The sequence below is a fragment of the Octopus sinensis genome, linkage group LG14 (assembly GCF_006345805.1).
Source record: "Octopus sinensis linkage group LG14, ASM634580v1, whole genome shotgun sequence".
Lineage (NCBI taxonomy): Eukaryota > Metazoa > Mollusca > Cephalopoda > Octopoda > Octopodidae > Octopus > Octopus sinensis.
This window is the reverse complement of record NC_043010.1, coordinates 17,635,922-17,644,980: the sequence shown is the minus strand read 5'-3', so window position 1 is coordinate 17,644,980 and position 9,059 is coordinate 17,635,922. Positions and strand designations below refer to the sequence as shown.

Genomic DNA, 9,059 nt, shown 5'->3' with positions numbered 1-9,059 from the left:
AGCATTTTTAGAATTTCATCAGTTGTTAATGAAGAACTATTGACCCAAGTAGACGAGTTTCTAATCCTGGCTACAACACCTACAGACATGCATCTAATTTATTTTTTAAGTTGGAAATATTCCAGTAGTAACTTTGGTGCTTGAGTGTTGGGTGCAACACTTGCAGGGCCAAACATGTTTCAACAAATGTTGTATACGAAACTTGAATGCCAGAGAAACTGCCAAAATAATTTCATCTTCAAAAATAGAATTTATATATTCTACATAATGTATTGAAAATATTTTCCTTCTGTTTGTAAATCTAACATACTTTTTCACATGCATACACATGCATGCACACACACACACATGCACGCATGCACACACACACACATGCACACACACACAAGTGTACTCGTATATGCATATGTTTGGTCCTGATGCATGCACATGCACATATACGTATGTAAAAAGCACCATCTGAACATGGCTGATGCCAGTTCCCCGCCTGACTGGCTCCAGTACCGGTAGCACGTAAAAAGCACCCACTACACTCTCAGAGTGGTTGGCATTAGGAAGGGTATCCAGCTGTAGAAACATTGCCAGATCAGATTAGAGCCTGGTGTGGCCCCTTGGCTTGCCAGTCCCCAGTCAAACCATCCAACCCATGCCAGCATGGAAAACGGACATTAAACAATGATGATGATGGTGATGTATATATACACACTCCCCTGGATATCCTTGTTGCTTATTTTGATTTTAATCACCTTATTTTGAAATTGTATGGATAATAAATTCTGGTGCCTTAACTTAAGTACCATATTCATCTGAATATATATATATATATATATATATATATATATATAATGTGTCAGGTCCTCTCTCACACACACACACACACCAGGTTACTCACAGTGTAATCCAGTATGACCTGTTGCCATAGTCAGTGACTAAACCGGCCCCACCCCGCTCCACTAGACTTGATGGTGGTGGTGGTGGTGGTGGTGGGTGGGTTGCAAGATGTCCAGCAGGACAAATACTAAATTTATCAAAAGGAAAAGCTGAGCTGAACATAAATTCCACAACCACCAGGCAAAAGCACGAGGACTTAGAAATACCAAGTGAGTGAGTGATGAGCTGCCCTCTTTAGCTTTCATGAAAGTATACCTCCAGAAGAAAGCACCACTGCATCTACATTTGTGATATAATTGAGGGGAGGGGCAGTTTAGGCTTGGCAATCACAGAGGGCAGCCAGATGAGGAGAAGCATAACTCCAAACATAAACCCTAACTGCCAGTGAATGCTTGAGGAGAAGTGAAGAGTAAGGAAGTCAATCCTGGCAGGAAATTGGGGACCACTGACCCTATTTATTCTGAAGAAAACATAAATATTGTTCTATATTTAAGAGATGAGGAATTATGTACATTATTTACATTTGACAGACATACGACGTAGTGGTTAAGAGCACAGGCTACTAACCCCAAAATTCGAGTTCGATTCCAGGCAGTGACCTGAATAATAATAATAATAATAATAATAATAATAATAATAATAATAATAATAACAGCAACATATACATATATATATATATATATATAACGGGAAGCTTTATGAAAATAAACAAAAGACGAAGGCAGGTGGAAAACAAACGAACAATTGTATTAGTATGGCGCTCAGGAAATATAAATAAAACAAGTCTTTAACGTTTCAAGCCTACGCTCTTCAACAGAAAGATACACAGAGAGAGAAAAACACAGAAAGAAGGAGAGAAAAAAAATGCGTGCAGTAGCTAACGAATCAACATGGCGATCTGATTTCGGCCAGAGGTCAAAGATCAAACATGAGACGCGAGAGCGAAATAAGGGGAGATAATAGGGTTGATAAAAGGGTTGAGGGACCAGCTAATAGTGCGTGGGAGGGGTCTGGATGTGTGTATGTATAGGGTTGGTGTATGTATAGGGTTGGTGTATGTATTAGTATGTATAAGGGTGTGTGTGTGTGTGTGTGTGTGTATGAGAGAGTATTAGTGCATAGGATTGGTCTGGACGTGCGTATGTATGGGGTTGGTGTATGTATTAGTATGTATTAGTACGTATTGGTATGTATAGGTGTGTGTGTGTGTGTGCGAGAGAGTATAAGTGCGTATGCGGGGTCAGGACGTGTGTATGTATAGGGTTGGTGTAAGTATTAGTATGTACTAGTATGTATTAGTACGTATTAGTATGTATTAGTTGGTGTGTGTATTAGTATGGCACATCATATGTGATGTTATGTGTAAAGTCATGTGGTGTAGTGAGGAGAAGAGGGGGAGGGATACATACATACATATATATATATATAGGGAGATGTACTCGCATAGCAAGTGATTTGATCTGAGATCGTGTGCTGGAACGAAAACAATTGCAGCGTGGAAGGTGTTTGTAAGCCATTTAAGAAACACACAAAAGCCGTTCGATTAACTTCAACATTTAAGTTTAATTTGTCAAAATATTTTCGTCGCTAAAATCTGCGACCTGTTCACTGACAAAAATCCGTGGCCATCAGTAATTACTCAGGGTAGGCAGTTGATGACCTTTATGTAGTAAAACACAAAAAAAATAAGTGAAACCCAGGTATGCAACTGAGCAAAAGGTTGACTGTATTTATATCCCATCTCCTCTTGTTCTGGCCCCTACCCTAATAGTGAGAAAGCCTGAGGGATTTCACAGTCATTACTATCAACAGTCTTGGCTACTATTGCTCTAGTTTTCGTCTTCTTTCTATTAATCTTCCACTGTACTGTTGCTGCTGCTGTTGTTGTTGTTGTTATTTAACCCAAGGTCAGCTCAGACTGAGGATTCATTTATGATCAAAGACAATTCAAATACGACTCTCATAACTGGTGTTCACACATATTGTATCTATGATGGCATTATCTAACATGTCCCCCTGTTGTATTCTTTTTCTATGACGGATGTGTTTTGAGGGAGATGTGTCTACTATTTTTAGCAGGTCAAGAAACCACCTAGAGGCTCTCTTATTGATTTTCTGGCAAAATATTTTTCTTCTCTGTCATAATAACTTGTTCCCCATCATTGGCACCTAAATACAATCACTATATATATATATGTATGTGTGTGTCTGTGTATATATACATATATATATATATTAATATATATATAATATATATATATATATATATATATATATATATATATATATATATATATAAAGTATAATATGTGATAATTAGTTGGTTGTCGTAATAAAACTCAGTTTCAGATGGGGCTGAAGTCTGCTCCGGCATGTCTTAATAACTGATGAGGTGCCAGAGCAGACTTCAGCCCCAACATCTGAAACTGAGTTTTATTACGACAACCAACTAATTGTCACATATTATATTTATTGATAATTCCTCTATTTTACATAATATTGAGGTCTCATTCATTCCTTTTATTGTCATATTATTATTAATATATATATATTAATAATAATATAACAACAAAAGGAATGAATGAGACCTCAATATTATGTAAAATAGAGGAATTTATCAATAAATATAATATGTGAGAATATATATATATATATATAATATATATATATATATATATATATATATATATATCAGGTATATGCCATCAGTAATTACTCAGGTAGGCAGTTGGTGACCTTTATGTAGTGAACAACTGAGTTGAAAGCAGATCTATTTTTGCCTTTATAGCACATACAGAAACCGGTGTTGTAGGAGTGTACGCAGCATGTGTGCTACAGCAGTTCTGTGCGTATCTTAAATACTGAGATTGAAAAGCAGGAGTAAGTTATGCTTACTTAATCTACAAAACAATAAAAATATTTTGCATTTTACGCACAATTTTATTGAATTAGGTACATATTTTGCCATAAAACTCTATTTTATGCAAGGTTGGCACTGTCTACTTTGCCTATCTAGACAGCATGTCCCTGATACATATATACATACATACTACATACATACATACATACATATGTATATATGTATATATATATATATATGTGTGTGTGTATATACATACATACATACATATATATATATCTGGCAGAAACGTTAGCAGGCCGGGCAAAATGCGTAGCCGTATTTCGTCTGCTGTTACATTCTGAGTTCAAATTCTGCTGAGGTCGACTTCGCCTTTCGGGGTCAATAAATTAAGTACCAGTTACGCACTGGGGTCGATATAATCGATTTAATACTTTGTCCTTGTTTGTCCCCTCTATGTTTAGCCCATTGTGGGTAATATAGAAATATATATATAAATAGATTTCTAATTTAAAAATAAGATAAAATCTTTATAAGAATTTATCAAGTAGTTAGCGTGAAAAACCTCATAAGAGAAAAAAATGCATGAATTTTTTTTCCTTTAAATGGATTCATTTTTATTTTATAGAGGGCATTATTACACATAAATGCCACACGCTAGGAGGGACTCTCAAAGTCAAAACTACTAAAATAAACATATCGTACCGAAAGCAAGTCATTTAAAAACAGAGTATATATAAATAGAAGTGTATATTTTTCCCTTGTTATGATTGACATGGAAAAATAGATAAACAGTTACTAGGGTAGCAAAAAATCACACAAGTAAAAAGGGCGTAACACCTTGTTTTTAATGGTAGAAACGCCGAGTTTATGTAAAATATTTTGTATAATATTCTTAAATAAATAAATGGAGTTAAATGCAGGTGTTATTCAAATTTGAATAACACCTGCTTTTAACTCCTTATATATATATTATATATATATATAACTGTTTCACTACATACCGAAATTAGAAATACTAGTTAAAAATTCCTTTTCTACTACTATAACAATCTCCATGATGGTAAACATACTTTTTTATGAAGGCAAAGAGAAAAACAATGAATCAACACGACCAGGATTAGTTATATACGCGTTTCAAGATTAAAGTATAATATTTCCAATTTTGGAAGTGTTGGTTGGATATCTGTTACATGATGTCGCTCAATCATGTGCATATTCAGCCCTAGCACTTTCAAATTTTATAAATTGGAGATACTATACTGAAGAGAGAAGTAAGTAAAATTTAAATCACTTTAATCTCGAAACGCGTATGTAGTTAATCCTGGTTGTGTTGATTCATTGTTTTTCTCTTTGCCTTCGTAAAAAAGTATGTTACCGTCATGGAGATTCTTATAGTAGCAGAAAAGGAATTTTAACTACTATTTCTTAATTTGGCATGTAGTGAAGCAATTAGCTGAACCCTAATTATAATTATGTGGATAATTATAAAATATTTGTATAATTTTACCTATAAAGGTTATTTTGACAAACCAATCTACTTGGTGAAATTATTAATTAATTGATTGATTTATTAATTAATTTGATTAATAAATTTTTACCCTTCTATTATTAGTTTAATATATATATATATATATATATATATACATACATGTTTATGAATACCTTTCACAAGATTTCTGATGTGAAATCATGTGTTGAAACAGATATTGTTATAATTTGGGACGTAATTTTTTTTTTTTTGCCAAATAAACACACGCTCTATATATATTCGTTCTTCACTCGTTTATTACTGTTCTTATTCTATCTTATGTGCATTGCCTGGGAATCTTTCATCACACATCTGTGACCTCTTCAGCAACCTCTTCCATCCATTTGTACCCTCCTGTTCTGCTTAGTTCATTCTGTCCTATGTTTATCTTCAGCTGCACATGCATTTGTGTGTGTATGTGTGTGTTTTGCATGTGTGCTTATGTGTGTTTGAATGTGTTTTGCCGACTACACTGTTTGTATTCGTCCTCTTTATGCAGTTGTTACCATTATAGTTGTTGTTCTTAGTGGCACTTAGTATGTTGACCCCCACCTCACCTACGTTTTCTCTTCTGTTGCTGTTGCTCTTGACCCTTATTTTGACATTATCCTTGTACCTTTCTGTGTCTGTGTGTTTGTTCATGTTGTTGTCATCATGGTTATTGTTGTTGTTGCAGCCATTTGTGAACAGTTTGTATGCTTGTGTGTGTATGTGGGTTTGCTTACTATATTGTTTGTATCTGTGTCCTTTATATATTTCCTTTTGTTTGTTTACTTATTTATCTTGAATTCTTATATTTCATCATAGGTATGTGCATGTTTGTCTTTTGTGTGTGTATTACATTGTTTGTACTTGTATCCTGTTTTTTTTTTCTCTCCTTCAGTCTCTAGTTGTGGTGTTGCATAATGTGTTGGTGCTGGTGGTGGGTTTTATCATTCTATTTATGTTTTCTTTTGCGGCTCAATTTTATCTATTACTATGCGTGTGGCTTCTGTAATCTGTCTAAGTGCCGTGTCTGTTCTTTGCATTGATAATACCTTAACCTCTATGTTATTAATTGAGCTTCTCTCTCTCTATTATATATACACACACATATATATATATCATTATTATCATCTATTAACGTCCGTTTTCCATGCTGGCGCAGGTTAGATGGTTTGACTGAGATCTGGAGAGCCAGCAGCTGCACCAGGTTCCAATCTGATCTGGCAATGTTTCTACAGCTAGATGCCCTTCCTAAAGCCAACCACTCCGAGAGTGTAGTGGGTGCTTTTTACGTGCCACCAGTACAGGGGTCAGTTAGGTGGGCCTAGCATCAGTCATGTTCAGATGGTGCTTTTTATGTGTCACTGGCACAGGGGCCAGTCAGTGGGTACTAGCATCAGCCATTGAATATTGTTGAGTATGCATGTTACTCAAACCTAACAAGGTGTCTCAGTTTAAGTACCTAATTCAACTGAATTTTAATTGTATCTTATATACAGTAATCTCTCACCATATTGCGGTTCATATATCACACACCCGGTACATTGCGGATTTTTCTGGTTAATATATTTTATGTAAGTTTAAATCACAGACTCCTCAGGATATTTTTGGTTTCTGCAGTTGATAGGTATTTATGTTTATTTTAGACTTTAATTATTTCTGAGGTAAAATAAGCATTTTCATGCCTAAAAATTAATAAGATTAAAATAAATAAGAATACAATACTTCACTGTATAACACATTAATTAAGATATCACCATCATCATCATCGTTTAATGTCTGCTTTCCATGCTAGCATGGGTTGGACGATTTTGATTGAGGGCTGGCGAACCAGATGGTTGCACCAGGCCCCAATTTTGATTTGGCAGAGTTTCTACAGCTGGATGCCCTTCCTAACGCCAACCACTCCGAGAGTAGTGGGTGCTTTTTACGTGCCACCGGCACGGGGGCCAGTCAGGTGATACTGGCAACGACCTCACTCAAATCCTTTTACACATGCCTCCAGCACAGGTGCCAGTAAGGCGACTTTGGTAACGATCATGCTCGAATGGTGCCCTTTTACATGCCACATTAATTAAGATATATTAAAAGAAAATATGTAGAGTACCACATGTGAGTAAGCAAAGAATTGTATGGAAAATGAAACTCAGGCGGTGAGTGTGTGGTGTTGTTTTGCATTTGGGTGTAAAATTGTGGATTTCTTTCAAGCCTTACAGTGTTGCCCAAACTTTCTGCACCTTCTAAGGCTTCTGGCAGTGAAGTGAAATGCCAGAAGATACTTACTATTGCAGAGCAGGTGAAACTTCTGAACATGCTTAAGGAAGGGAGAAAGTATGCAGGTGTAGGCTACCATTATGGCATCCATGAATCTACCGTTTGTTACATCAAGAAGGATGAAAATAATATAAGGGTGACAGCAAAAGTGATTTTTAACAAGACGCTGACAAGATAGTAACTTCCCACAATAAGGCCATCATAACGATGGAGTCTACATTAGGCCTTTGGATCAGTGACTGCAGGAAGAAGAACACTGCACTGGATCCCAACACCATCTGTGAGAAGGCCAGGCAGCTGTATGGTAAGTTTACAGATGATGGTGATGATGACCCAAACGACCCTGAACCAGGATCGTCTACAGCATCTTCTACCAAACCAACTGAATTCAATACCATCAAGGGCTGGTTTGATAGATTTCAAAGGAGGTCCAACCTTAAGAGTGTGTCCCTGCATAGAAAAGCTGCTTCTGCTGACAAACCCGCCCCTGAGGAGTGCATGAATGAGACGTTCATGACCATCGTCAAGGAAGGGAGATATTTGCATGAACAAGGTTTCAATATGGATGAGATTGGCCTCTTTTGGAAACAGATACCATTTAGGACTTTCATTATGAAAGAAGAGGCCAGAATCCCTGGATTTAAGGTGTACAAAGATTGCGTCACAATTATAATGTGTGGAAATGCTGCAAACTTTATGATAAATCCAAGGCTTATTTATAAGTCCAAAAACCCAAGGACACTCAAAAAAATAAGAGCCTGCTGCCAGTGCATTGGGTGCACAACCAGAAGGCATGGATAAAGAAACCACTGACATCGGATTGGCATCACCAGTACTTCATCCCCAAAGTTAAGGTTTATCTCGCCGAAAAAGGACTGGAATTCAAAGTGCTTCTCTTAATGGACAATGCTGGAAGTCACGTGCTTGACCTGTCGTATGAGGGCGTACACATCGAATTCTTACCATCAAACACCACATTGCTAATCCAGCCCATGGATCAAGGCGTTATTCATGTTTTTAAGGCGCTCTATATGCGAAACTTCCTGCAAAACCTGCTCAAGGCTATGGGCTCAGATGATAACTTTTCGCTGAAAGAGTACTGGCATGGGTACACCATTGCAATGTGTCTCCAAAGTATTCAGAAGGCCATAAAGGAGATGAAGAACGAAACTTTAAATGCCAGCTGAAAGAAATTGTGGCCAGAAATGGTCCACAATTATAAAGTATTCTCTCCTGACAAAATCCACCCGTGAAGCTGGCAAAATTGCTAGCAGGAGATGGCTTCATCAATATGACTACCAAGGATGTTAATAACCTGATCAAGACCCACTCAAATCTGTTAACGGATAAAGATCTGACAGAGATGACAAAGTCAGCAAGTGAAGAAGAAGAAGAAGAACAATGAGAGGACCCAGGGGAGGAAGTTGGTCTATCACTAGAATGCCTCTTAACTCTAGCAAAAATGGCAAAAGAACTTCAGAGAATGATGGAAGATTAGGACTCACAGATGATTTGTGT

General features: G+C 36.6%; 1 protein-coding gene and 1 long non-coding RNA gene across 5 annotated transcripts in view; one reads left to right on the top strand and one right to left on the bottom strand.

The window, feature by feature from the left end:
• The window catches only part of LOC115219080 (cytochrome P450 3A24-like), a 119,868-nt gene that overhangs the window by 82,595 nt on the left and 28,214 nt on the right, over window positions 1–9,059 (bottom strand). The window lies entirely within an intron of this gene.
• LOC115219081 overlaps window positions 1–9,059 on the top strand; it is a 69,655-nt gene that overhangs the window by 43,145 nt on the left and 17,451 nt on the right. The gene's annotated exons all lie outside the window — the stretch shown is intronic.